This window comes from Gorilla gorilla, chromosome 22 (genome assembly GCF_029281585.2).
Source record: "Gorilla gorilla gorilla isolate KB3781 chromosome 22, NHGRI_mGorGor1-v2.1_pri, whole genome shotgun sequence".
Classification (NCBI taxonomy): Eukaryota; Metazoa; Chordata; class Mammalia; order Primates; family Hominidae; genus Gorilla; species Gorilla gorilla.
Window position 1 is genome coordinate 23,287,350 of NC_073246.2, and position 14,281 is coordinate 23,301,630.

At 33.5% G+C, this 14,281-nt stretch overlaps 1 protein-coding gene across 5 annotated transcripts in view; it reads left to right on the top strand.

The window, feature by feature from the left end:
- Positions 1-14,281, top strand: part of NCAM2 (neural cell adhesion molecule 2) — a 551,993-nt gene that overhangs the window by 303,172 nt on the left and 234,540 nt on the right. The gene's annotated exons all lie outside the window — the stretch shown is intronic.

Here is a 14,281-nt window from a genome sequence, read left to right on the forward strand (position 1 = left end):
AGTGTGTGAGAAAGAGTGAAGAAATGCCACACTTAAAACCATCAGCTCTCATGAGAACTCCCTCACTGTCACAAGAACAGCATGGGGAAAACCGCCTCCATGATGCAGTTGCCTCCCACCAGTTCCTTCCATGGGATACCTGGGAATTATTAATACAACATGGGATGAGATTTTGTTGAAGACACAGATTTTGTTGAACCATTTCATCTCCATTTTGGCAGTCTAATCTGTTATGAAGACATATCCATTGTATATTTTAACATCTCTCAAACATACTCTATTTTCTCTATCATGTTGTTTTCCATGAGAGTGCTGATCTAATTTTTTTTATCTTGAATTCATACAAGTTGGTTTCTCTACACTTAATCTCACAATTCTACCTTTCTCTCCACCAAGACTTTCAACTGTAATAATTCTTCAGTGTTTCTCACTACTGTCAAGACAAAATCAAAACGACTTTTCATGGCATAGAAAACCCATTATGATCCACCCCTTCCCTAAGCATTCTGCCATTAGATGTCAGTTATAGGGAAACTGGGTCCTTAGAGGAGATCTAGTATTTTTCAATGGTCTTTCTAGAAGTACAGAGTCCGATATTTATTAAGGGTGCCATAATCAGTGGAGTAGTTAACCTTCAGTGCAGGAGGAAGATTTCAGTGCATAAAGGATAGGTTTAAATAGGGAGGTGTCTGTATCTATACCTTTATCTATATCAATATGTAACTCTTTCTCTTTATTATATACAATAAACAAGGGTAATATATAGTGGCTATTTAGTTTGTTAATTACTGAATTGTATACCATACTTTGTATCCAAAAAGATTTATGATGAAATACGTAAGTGTATTTCATCATGAGCAGTCTTTGTGTTAAGTATGTACTTATGAAAAAGGGAATTATAATAAAAATTAATATATGTAAAATTCTTTAAAATTGGTAAGTTTATAGGAAACAGTATATAAGTATTTCCTATTATTGTTATTATATATACATATAATTACACTAAAATATTAATTCAAGTTTGATATTAAAATGAAATTTATCCAGCAGGGATAGTAACCCTTTGTTATTCATTCTGCTATTGTAGTTTCTACTTTAATATGTGGTTGGTGCAAAAGTAATTGTAGTGTTTATCGTTACTTTTAATGGCAGACACCACAATTATTTTTGCACCAACCTAATATTTTCTTTAATATATTTATAGCATGTTGTAATCTATTTCCCTACTAGATTATCTGTGATTATTATGATTATATTCATTTTAAAGGAATGATTATTCAGGTATGAATATTCTTTTAATAAAGTGTGAATCTTCATGTCCATCATGGTCTGCATTTAAACTGGAATATTTAGTTTTATATTTCTATACTTATTTATTTCAGGATGTATAAGGAGACAAATATAGGAATATGTTTTTATGTGACATTTCTGGTCAATCGTTGCAAATAATTCCTGTTTTGTCTGTATCAGTTGGACCCTCCCAAAAGTAAATTCTTCTCCTCTGTCTCCCACTTTCCTCTAACAGAATCAACCATAGATTCTAATATGAACATCTTTGCTTGGACATTGATAATTAGTCTCATTTTTCCCTTTAGGATCACAAACTCTCGAAGCTTAAAATTCCTGGAATCTCTTTTATTTTAAATAACAGTGTTCATAAAATCAGGTATCAATTGATTTCCGTCTGGAGGATGCAGTTGGACACTGCTGAGAGAATGCATTGACTAATGCCATCAGACGCCTGTGCTTTTCTCTCACATTTTGCCTTAACTTAAGACAGAAAAATCATTTTACTCCAGTCTTATTGACTTTCACCCTGCTTACTGGCTCCTTTTAAATCTCGAGGTTTTTTTTTTTTTTTGAAAGTTTTCCCTTATTATGCCTCTCTTATAAAACTCCTTAAAGATGTTTCAGTGGAAATTTTGAGGCTGCAAAAAATAATACCAATAAAATAAAAGTGCTACTTTTATTCATATTATTTGATCTTTAATTACTTTGACTTCGACTACTGCCCTATTCTGTTCCTCTCAATTTACATTCCCAGCCCTCTCGCTTAATTGCCACTAATTTTTGTCTTTACCAATTTGACATTTATTCTGGTCCTCTTTCATTCATCTTCTTCCACCTCAAGTATACCGAAGTCCCACCCAAATGCCCCAGTCAAATGTTTTTTCACATGCAGCGCTTCCTTGTCAAATCTTGGCCTTGTAGGAGGACCTGCCCTTTATTCTATGTTTTGTTCTTTGCAAACTTTTCCATCACATTTCTATCCTACCAATTCATACTCTTTTGTTTCAACAATTAGTTGAAAGATATCCTTGCTGGCTTCCTCTGTAGTACCAGCAATAATAAATGTTTAGGATCTTATTACTTACTTTATTTTTTCTTACCTCTCTCTGTGATTTTCTTAATGTGTTTTTCAATGCCTGGGTATTGTTTTTCACAAATATTCTTCCCCTCCCTTGAAGAAGATTATACACCAGTGCCTTTGATATGTGAAGTATAGTGCCTCCAAAGGAAGGATTATGCATCTTCACCCAGTTGATCATGTGACTTGCTCTAGCCAGTGACTTAGAAGCAAACAAAATACACACCATGACTGAAATCAAACTTCAAGGAAACATCACATATTTTCTCTTTTTCTCTTGTTTTTTTCCTTCCACCATGAAAAGAGCATGACCCAAATAGGGACTTACCCTTCATCCTGGGCACCTTGATGAACACAGGAGGAGCAGATTACAGTTGATCTGCAGGTGCAGACAACATAACATGACTACAAAATAAAGCATATTTTTAAGCACTGAGATTTTAAAGTTGTTATCATACACACACAAAAAAAAAACAGACAAATGCAAAACTAGTGCTTTTGTCTGTTTCTCTCTCTCTCTCTCTCTCTGTCTTTAAACAATCAATTTAAGCACCATCTGACCTAGGTGTACTTTTGAAATTACTTACCTTGGTGTCCCTTTTCACTTTCCCTGATGGTGATCATTTATGACAAATTTTTATCATCTTATTGAGGTATTGGAAATTTAGCTGAAGAGTTTTTACTGTCATTTCAAAATTATTTTATATCGTTTTCATATATTTATTCAACAGGTATATACAAAGTGCTGGCTATATGTTTTACACTATATGGTGCTTGGACTACTAAAAGGCCTAACACAGCATCATTTCCCTTAAGACACTTAGGGTTGTAGCTCAACAACCTGTAAGAATCAACTTTACTAAAGTCCTTTATTGTTTATGGGGTAGCTGGATTCAAAAGCATTTAGCAAATGCAGTTTTCCTAGATATTCACAGACTATTTTATGAGAATGGAAACACAATGCAGCTGAAGACAGGAGAGTACCTTGGTATTAAAGATAAATATAATGAAGGAAAACTGTTATTTAGGAGAATAGGGCAATAATATGTTGCAGACAGAAAGACCAACACTTGTAAAACAAACAAGAGCATAAGGTGTGAAAAAATTCAAGCACCTAACTGTGATTGAAATATACTGTTTTTAACAGGAATAAGAGCAATGGTGTGTTGGTTGGTTTGGAGATTAGGTGGAGGTGCAGCTGAAAAGCAGGTAGCAGTCAATCATGGATGCCATCGATGCTTTATTAAAAACCTGATTTATGGGACAAGGAAGAGCTGCCATTGAGAAGCAAGTAATCCAGAGAGCAAGGGAGTTGACACAAGGATATTGGCAGGGAGAAAAAGTGAGTTCATGTGAGAGATAATTGGGGCCTTTACTAAAGGGCAAGGAAATGAAGAGGAAGGCATACAATAAAACTAGATTTCAAAGCAAAATCATCATGTTATACCTGTGTCACAGAGGCAAGAGGAATCAAGGGTTATTTTAAGACTTCTAGTGTGGGTTTTAGGGCTTCCAGTTATCCATGCAAGCAAAAATGACCAATACAGTGTGCACAAAAATAAGTGTGCTGAATTTAGAGATTATGAGGTTGCAAGAGACATTATGGTAGATGATACTGCTTAAGTTCTCTGTGTTAAATTCAGATTACAAGGACTCGAAGCATAAAGGTACACATATATTTTTTAAAGGATGAAAGCTAAAAAAAAGTTAAAGACCTGCTACCTAAGGTTTTTGGACTTAGCTATTAAATGGGGAACATCACAAAGTTGAGTTAATGACTATAGGATGTTGTTGAGGCTTTAGGACAATATTAAGGAATATTACCTTGAACATAAGGAGAATATATTTTATATTGAGCCCAGAGGAAATGAGTTAAAAATGAGTGAGGACGTGCATAAATTCATAGGTAGATTTGGTCAATAATTTGAGAGAAATCCTGCTACATGACTTCAGTATTCTATTTTCAGTTAGCTGGTTGCCCTCACCAAACAAACATTGATATAATCTTGATAGTCAAAAAAAATTTTACGTGCTTATATTAAACTTTTTATTGGATCTTCAGGTAAGCTCGCCAACCTGCCTAAAACCTTTCTGTTCATGAACCTCTGAGTAAATGCTTTCCTCATATCATCATACCTTGTTTCACTCTGACATACTATGTGAAATCTTTTAAAAACAGATTAACAGAGACATTGACTGAATTGATTGGCTACCTTTTCCATAAATTCATATTCTTTTAACTAGATAATTGTGCTATACATATACACAAACATGCCCACTTACACATCATGGATACGCTCTTCTAAAAGAGGATTAATATTGTCTCTCTTACTTTAACCCACATATATTCTCCCACCGTCTGATTCCTAGGCTTTAGTTAAATAATACACACTGTACTACTCAAAAAAATAAAAAGGCTCATATAGATGAAAGACCTGGAAATAACTTTTAAATTTAAAATATAGTCAGTAGAGTGTTCATTTTATAAAATGTTCTTCTAACATATAGTGATTTATTATTTTATGAATATTTTGTAAATTTGTAAAGAGTGATTCACTAACTGCAGGTTCAAATTGGGGTAATGGAGGCAGGAACAATTGAGATTGGATAAAAAACACCTAGTAATGCAATTGTAAAGCAATTGTTTCTTTAGTCGATCTTTGAACAGTAAAATCAACAGTGGGTGATAATGGCCAGAGATGTCCGTACAAATGAGTGCCTGAATGTATAGTGCACTTTGTTATCTCAGTAACCCCCAGGCAGTAATTTTTGTATTCCTACCTATTTCTTGCAATTTCTTAAAGTCATGAAAATGAGGCAAAAACTTTTCTATTTATAATAAATGAAAAGTTAAGTCAAAATTTTCTCTTTAAGTTGTATGCAGTGTTTTAGAATGTAAAGCACACACAAGTATGAAAGAGTGAATTTGTCTCTTGTAGATGAATCATGTAATTGAATCAACCATGCAGACAGCTATTTTAAGTCAGTTTAATGAGTGCAAATTATGAGGGAATTTGTAGTTTGTAACAATGTTGTATAATATACAATATATAATTTACCCAAATCAATAAATATTTACCCAAACCAGAGTATTTTATAGTTTTATTAATTGTGTATCCCTAATGATTTTATTAAATTTCAAGAATAGGCAATCTGGGAACACAAGAAAAGAAAGGTATATCTTTTTCTCCTTATCTCTTATATAACTGTTATTTCAGAAATTTTTAGTTTATATAAACTAGAGAAATGATAGATGATAGATAGATAGATAGATAGATAGATAGATAGATAGATAGAGATAATCTGCACAGATCTAGGCACATCTTTCTTTGCTTTTCTCTTCCATATAAGTAATCGATTTGAGTATTTAATACAGTTCTTTTCCTTAAGTCTCTATTTCTCTTTTACTCAGATTTTCTAAGTACACTTAGTGTCATAATATCATATTTGAAAAGCTGTAGAAAAGCACTTATTCATTTTTCAACATTGTACTTTTAATCCCTGATGAAAGATATGGCAGAATTTTCTCATTGTTTGAATTGGATTCCCATTCTGAATTTATCTGTTTCAGTATATCTGTAACAGTCTTCTGCTTGTCGATTAGGGACTGACCTTTGTATGTTGTTCTCTAAAATTTATTTGATGAGTACAGAAGTGAATCCTATCATTTGTGAAACCACAACTTATAGAAATCTATAGGGATCACAAGATACTACAATAATGCAAATTTTTATCATTTCATAGAATCAATCAGTAAAATAAAAGTCACCATCAAGATACCATCTGACATTGTGGAGATGAATGGCATTCAGGAAAATTAATGTCTAAATAACTCTGGAGAGACATTCATGGGTCCTGTTCCTCAAAATGTGCTGCACTAGAGGATAACCTATGAAACCATATCAGTATTTTATTCACATTGAAATTCACGAATGACCAGTATCACCACTATCTCTTGCCTTTTTTTTTTGCTTGTGTCATATCCTATGGCTTTTAATAAAAGCATAGGTATTCAGAGAATGTCTGTTTCTGATGGTGAAAGTAATAAAGCAGAGAGAATTCAACTCACATTACATAAAAATGAAATAACCACTCAGTTATAAGTAAAACTAGTTCCATGTGCTACATCATCTTCTTAAGCATAGTTTGTTTTTCTTTTTATGCAGATATGCTTAATTTCTCTAGGATGAGATTTCACAATCTCCATCTAAAATGTGATTCTCTCTCTCTCTCTCTTTCTCACCTTCCCTCCTTCCCTCCCTTCCTCCCTTTTTAGCCAGACTGATTGCTATTTGTCTCATAAAACTTAGTCCAAGCATCATTTCTAGAACTAGAAAGCAATTCTAAATATGATCTGCCTTATTGCAAGATTTCTTCCCATGAGATCTCATAGTACTAGGTCCACTCTGTAAACTTTTCAAAGCTTAAATATTTGAAAGGACTCAGCAGGCTTCACAAAGTACAGTTGTTCCTTGATATCTATGGGAAGTTTGTTCTAGGACCAACATCCATGGGAAACCAAATCCATGAATGCTCAAATCCCTTTATGTAAAAAGGCATAGTATTTGCGTATAGCCTACACACATGCTTCCCATATACTTTAAATCAGCTCTAGATTAGTTATAATACTTAATACATTGTAGATGCTGTGTAGTGTTGCACTGTATTTTTAAAAAATTGTTCTATTTTTATTGCTGTATTGGTATTTTAAATTATTTTTAAAAATATTTTTGGTCCCTGCTTCGTTGAGTCCTCAGATGCAGAACCTGGGGATACAGAGGGCTGACTGTATAGTCATGTAAATGCCCTATTCTTAAAAAAAGGATATGGTGCAGCCAGAAAAAGAATGCAAAGTGTCAGACCTGTGAGAGACAATCCCCTGCACAAGATTTCCAGGGGCCCTATTTGCAAACAAGATGATGTGTGTGTTCACTTTGAACCACGAAGATCCAAATGAGGCACCTCAAAGAGACTCTCAGGTAGAGTTCTTTAAGTAATTTAGCCAAGCTTCACAAATTGTTTAGGTTGAGTCCAAACTATCAGTGCAGAAAATGACTTTGGAGGTTGCCAGGAAATTTTCTGGTCCATCATAAATTCCAATGTCCTTACCTTGGCCAAAAGTCATCCACATATCTTTGAAGATATTGATAGAACTTTTCCAGCTGATCCAGAAACCAACTCCATTCCAACAGCCTCTTTAACAATGTACCTTTCACACTGACTTGAAATTATCCATTTATGTGTGACATTATCTCACAGATAACACCATTAATCCTTCAAGGAAAAAGGTGATATTTTATAACCTTAAGGTATACTGTAGAGATTTGCATACAGGAGGCGGTCTATAACTTCTGGAAAGATTTCTTTAAGTTTTAATTATTTTGTACAAATATGTGATTATCTCAATCACAAAGATATTTGATTTCATAATTATTACTACTTAGTTTTTTCTCTATCCCTTTAGATTATATAATCCAAGTTATTTTACTATTATCTTGAGAACATTTCCTCCTCAAACTATCAATCTAGTAATGCACTTCCAGATATCTTGCATGTATTTTAAGTTTGTCATGTACAATAAACTGCATAGATTTAAAATTTCAACATATATTTATTAATGTATGTGTATACATAGATATGCGTTTGTGTGTCTGAAAAATAATCACCACGGATAGTGAATATGTCTTCTTTTGAGAAGTATTTGTTCGTGTCCTTTGCCCATTTTTTTAAGTGGGATTGTTTGTTTTTTGCTTGATGATCTGTTTAAGTCCCTTAGAGACTCTAGATATTAGATCTTTGTTGGAGGCATACTTTGTGAATATTTCCTCCCATTCTGTAAATTGTCTGTTTATTCTATTGATCGCTTCTTTTGCTGTGCAAGAGCTCTTTAGTTTATTTGGGTCCAACTTGTCAGTTTTTATTTTGTTGCAGTTGTTTCTGGGGACTCAGCCAAAAATTATTTGCGAAATTGGATGTCTAGAAGGGTATTTCTTAGGTTTTCTTTTAGGGTTTTTATAGTTTGGGGTCTTTTATTTGAATCTTTAAACCATCTTGAGTTAATTTTTGTATCTGATGAAGGGTAGGGGTCCAGTTTCAATCTTCTGCGTATGACCAGCCAGTTATCCCAGCACTATTTAATGAATAGGGAGTTCTTTCCCCAATGCTTGTTTTTTTGGCCTTGTTGAAGCTGAAATGATTCTAAGTGTATGATTTTTCTATTCTGTTCCATTGACATATGTGTCTGTTTTTTCTGTACCAGTACCACATTGTTTTGGTTATGCTTATCATCACTAATCATCAGATAGATGCAAATCAAAATCACAATGAGATACCATCTCACACCACTCAGAAGGCTATTATTAAAAAGTCAAAAAAGCAGCAGATGTTGAAGGCTGCAGAGAAAAGGGCATGTATATAACTATTGTTGGAAATGTAAGTCAGTTCAGCCACTGTGGAAAGCAGTTTGGAGACTTCTTAAGAAACTTAAAACAGATATACTACTCAACCCAGCAATCTCTTTACTGGGTATATACCCAAAGGAATATAGATCATTATACCAAAAAGGCATAGAGACGTGTATGTTCATCACTGCACTATTCACAGTAGTACACACATGGAATCAACCTAGATTCCCATCAATATTGGATTGGATAAATAAAATGTGTTACATATGCACCATGAAATACTATGCAGCCATAAAAAGAATGAAGCCATGTCCTTTGCAGTGACATGGATGAAGCTGGAGACCATAATCGTAAGTGATCTAGTGCAAGAACTGAAAACCAATACCACATATTTTCACTTGCAATTAAGGGCTAATCCTTGAACACACATGAATCTCCACATGGGAACCATAGACATTGCAGAATACTAGAGCAGGGAGGGAGAAAGGGAGGCGTGGGCTGAAGAATTTGGGTACTATGCAAACTGCTTGGGTGTAATATGCCCATGTGACAAACCTGCACATGTACCCCTGTATCTAAAGTTGAAAAAAAAAAAGAATATAAAGCTTTAAAAAGAAGTCAGAAATGGAAATGAAAACATAGTAAACTTTATGAAATGCTAAAAAAGATAGTGACTATAGTGAATGTATCTATTATCCATAATAATTTCTAAAAATGTCATATAACCGTGCAATATGTATTTTCTTTTAAGTGGATTCTTACCCTTTTTTCACTCAAAAATTATTTTGAGATTCATTTATGTTATCCCATGCCATAATATGTCATCTCTTTTTATTGCTATTAGTGTTCAATTTTAAGAAGATTTCACAATTTTCTTACCCATTCACCAAAATGGCTTTTGGGAAGTTTCAGATTTTTGGCTTACAAATATATACACATTTATATATTATCTTGGTATGGGCATGTTTTTATATCTCTTGGTTAAATACCTGTGAGAGGTAATGGCTGGATCACATGCCAAGTGTATGTTTATCACTTTTAAAAAACACTTCCTAAAAGTTTTCCAAAGTGATTGTACTATTTTACCTTCCCCAAAGCAGTGTACGGGTATTTCACTTGGTCCACATCCTACCCAAAACTTCACATACTCAGGACTTTATGTTTAGACATCCTAATACATGTTTAGTGGTTTCATGTTGTGGATTTAATTTGCATTTCCCTGATGCCTCAGGATGTTAAACATCTTCTCATATACAACTCAGCATTGATCATTTTTGGTAAAATGTCTTTTCAAATATTTAACCTAGTTTTAACTGGGCTGTTTTCTTATTATTGAGTTTACTGAATTCTTTATGTATTTGGAATGTAATCCACTTACCGAATATGTGATTTAGAAATATTTTTATCCAATCTGTGGCTTGTTTTTCTATTTTTTAACCACTGCCTTTCAGTGGGTGAAAGATGTTGATGAGGTTTAATTTTTCTTTTTTCATATGAATCGTGCTTATTGTTTCAAATCTACGAATGTATTGTGTAAAACAAATATGTTAATACTAAGATTTTCCCCAATTATTCTTTCTAGAAGTTTTGTAGTTGTTGTTTTTAAGTTTAGATTTATGAGAATTTTTTCTTAATTTCTTACGATATTGTGACAAATTGGCGAAAGGTTTTGTTTGGTTTGTTGTATTTTTTTTGGCATGTGAATGTCCGATTTTTCATCATTGGCTAAAAACACCGTACTTTAGCAACAGAATTGCCTTTTCATTATTTAAAATATATTTTAATATATGTGTTTTAGGGAATCTATTCTGTTCCATTGATCTATTTATTTGTCCCTTTACAGCAACAAAAGCCGTTATGATAAGTTGGAATAATGTATTATAAGTCCTCCAACTTTGTTCATCTTTTCAAAGTAGTTTTAATATAGAATAAAATACTCTAGGTTCTGTTCATTTCCATATTAATTTTAGAATCAAGCTTTCAATTTTTACATATACATATGCACTAACACACACATACACACCCACTACCATAACTTTGATTAGAATTGTGTTGAAGCTATAGATCACTTTGAGAATAATTGTCTTCTTGACATTATTGATCCTTCTGTTCCAGAAACAGAAAATCTCTGTATATTCAGATCTCTTTAATTTCTCTCAGCAGTGTTCTTAAGTGTTTTTTATACAGTCCTAACTCATCTTTTGTCAGATTTATCTCTAATTATTCCATATATTTTGATGCTATTATAAACCACATTTTAATTGTTAATTGTAGCATCATACATAAAGATAGATAATATATTCTGAAATGTACTAAATTCATTTATTATAGTAGTTCATAATTAGCTTATAATTCCATAGAATTCTCTACATAAATGATAATATCACTGTGGGTCAGGCACAGTGGCTCACGCCTGTAATCCCAGCACTTTGGGAGGCCGAGGCAGGTGGATCACCTGAGGTCAGGAGTTCAAGACCAGTCTGGTCAACATGGTGTAATCCCGTCTCTATTAAAAATACAAAAATTAGCTGAGCTTGGGGGTGGGCACCTGTAATCCCAGATACTCAGGAGGCTGAGGCATGAGAATTGCTTGAACACGGGAGGCGGAGGTTGCGGTGAGCCAAGATTATACCGATGCACTCCAGCCTGGGCGATAGAGCAAGACTTTGTCTCAAATAATAATAATAATAACAATAAAAATAATAATATCACTATGAATAAAGACACTTTTACTTATTCCTTTCCAATCTGTATGTTTTTCCACTTTCGCTTATTATACTGGGTAGACAGACTCTCCTGGTGAATAGAAGTGATACAATTGAACACACTTGGCCTTGTCCGTAAACTTTGGGAGACAGGGCATTCATTCTTTTAATATCAAATGTTTTTAGATATAGGCTTTTCAGGGATTTTTTAAATCAAGTTGAGAAACTGACCTTTTCCTAAATTACTGAGATTTTTTTATCAATAATGAATTTTTCTCTGTCTGCCTCCTTTCTGATCAGACTGGATAGAGTTTTATTAGTTATATTGATCTCTCAAAGAAACAGCTTTTGGTTTTTCTTGATTTTATATATGTTTTTCCTTTTCCTGTTTTATCAGCGTGCCATCTGATCTTTATTATTTTATCTTTCTGGCTTATTTGGAGGTATATTGATCTTTTTTCTGTTTTCTTAAGGTTGAACCTGATAATACTGATTTGAAATCTTTCTTGTCTTCTAATGCATGCATTTAGTGCTGAATAATTCCCTATATGTCTACTTCAACTTTATTTCACAAGTTTTGATATATTGCATATACATTGCCATTCATTTTAAAATGTTTTGTAATTTCCCTTTTGACTTATTATTTATCCCATGAAACATTTAGAAGTATGCACTTAGCTTCCAATTATATGTGGATTTTCCAGATATAGTTCTGTCATGAATTTCTAATTTGATTCTAATGAGGTCAGAGAACATACTATGATTTAGATCATTTCAAGTATATTCCTGATGCACTTAAAAAGAATGTGTATTTTATTGATGTTGGTTAATGTTTTGGTAATTATCTGTTAGGTTACAGTCAATTGGTAATGTTAATCAAGTCTTCTGTATCTTTTTAACCTACTTGCTCTATTAGTTATTGAGAAATAGCTGTTTAAACTCTAATAAAATTAAGAATTTGTCTATTTCTTTTCACAGTTCTGTCAGTTTATTCTCCATGCATTTTTAAGCTCTCTTATTATATAGATAAAAGTTTAGAATCATGATGTCCTCCTGATGAACTGACGTCTTTCTCATTAGGAATTGATTCTGTTTATTCCGGATAATATTTGCTCCAATACCTGAGTGTTAGCAATATAGCTTCCCCAGCATTTTTTGCATTAAGGATTACATGGTGTATCTTTTTTCCTTTCTTTTAATTTTAACATATTTTAATTTTGAGGGAACATAGTAGGCATATATATTTATGGGGTACATGAGATTTTCTGATACAAGGATGCAATGTGAAAGAAGCACATTCACATGAGAATGGGGTATCTATCCCCTCAAGTGTTTTTCCTTTGAGTTACAAACAATCCAGTTACACTCTAAGAGATTTTAAAATGTGCAATTGCATTGTTATTGACTATAGTCACCCTGTTATGGTATCAAATAGTAAGTCTTATTGATTCTTTCTATTTTTGTACCCATTTACCATCCCCACCTCCTCCCCCAACCCCCTACTACAATTCCCAGCCCCTGTTAATTATCCTTGTACTCTCTGTTCCCCGAATTCAATTGCTTTGATGTTCAGATCCTACAAATAAGTGAGAACATGCAATGTTTGCTTTTCTGTGCCTGGCTTATTTCACTTAACGTAATGATCTGCAGTTCTATCCATGTCGTTGCAAATAAGCATTTATCTATACTTAAAGTGGGTTTTTGTAGGATGTGTACAGTTGTGTTTTTTTTAATCCATTCTGACAGTCTCTGCCTTTGAATTAGAGTGCCACACATTGAATATATTACTGATGTAATTGGGTTTAAGCCTATTACATCTTGCTATGTATTGTCTGGTATCTGTTCATAGTTTTATTTTTCTCCTGTTTCTTTCTTCATTTTTGAATATTTTAATGAATCAATTAATTTCCTATTTTGTCTTGTTAACTATAACTCATTCTTATTTTAGTACGTGGTTTTCAGTCTTTTTTCAAATGATGTTGCACTACTTCACATATAATGTAAAAAATACCCCCTCCAGCCTTTGTGCTAAGTTTATCAGATATTTTTACATTAATCATAAAACTCATAATAGTTTTCTATTTCTGCTCCAACAAATTACAACAAATTTTGTGGCTCAAAACAGCAGAAATTAATTATTAGGTCAGAAGTCCACATAGGCTCTGCTGGGATCTGCTCAGTATATTATAAGATCACGATCCAGGGGTCAGCAGGACTATGATCTTTTCTGGAGGCTCTGAGGCAGAATCCTTCGTAATGTCATTCAGGTTTTTGGCAGAATTCAGCCTCTTTCTTCTGTTGGACTGAGGTCCTGTTGGCTTGCTTGAAGTCATCTGGAGGAGGCTGCCTTTACCTTTGAGCAACTCCTTTCTGAACCTTGAATGGGAATCTCTAAAGCTCTGTAGCAGCAGTATGTTAAATCCAACCCATACTTGGAATATTTCCGACACATCTCTCTTCTGCTGCATCTCTTCTGCCTTCCTCTTCTTCTTACAGCTGAAGAGAAATCTCTGCTTTTAATATCAGATGAAAAGGGGATCATGTGATTGGTCTCGCCTAGATAATTCATGATAATTTCCTCACTTAATGTCTGTAACCTTAAAAAACACCTGCAAAGTCTTTTTAAATCATGATATTTAATGTGTTCATAGATGGTCAGGTGTTAGGGCATTGACATCTTTGGGAAGAGACATTATTCTTCCCCCAACAACTGTGCTATGCATACACACATACACACACAGACACACACACACGTACACACACTATGTATAGATTCAAACTTCTAATTAGCTCATATTCATAAG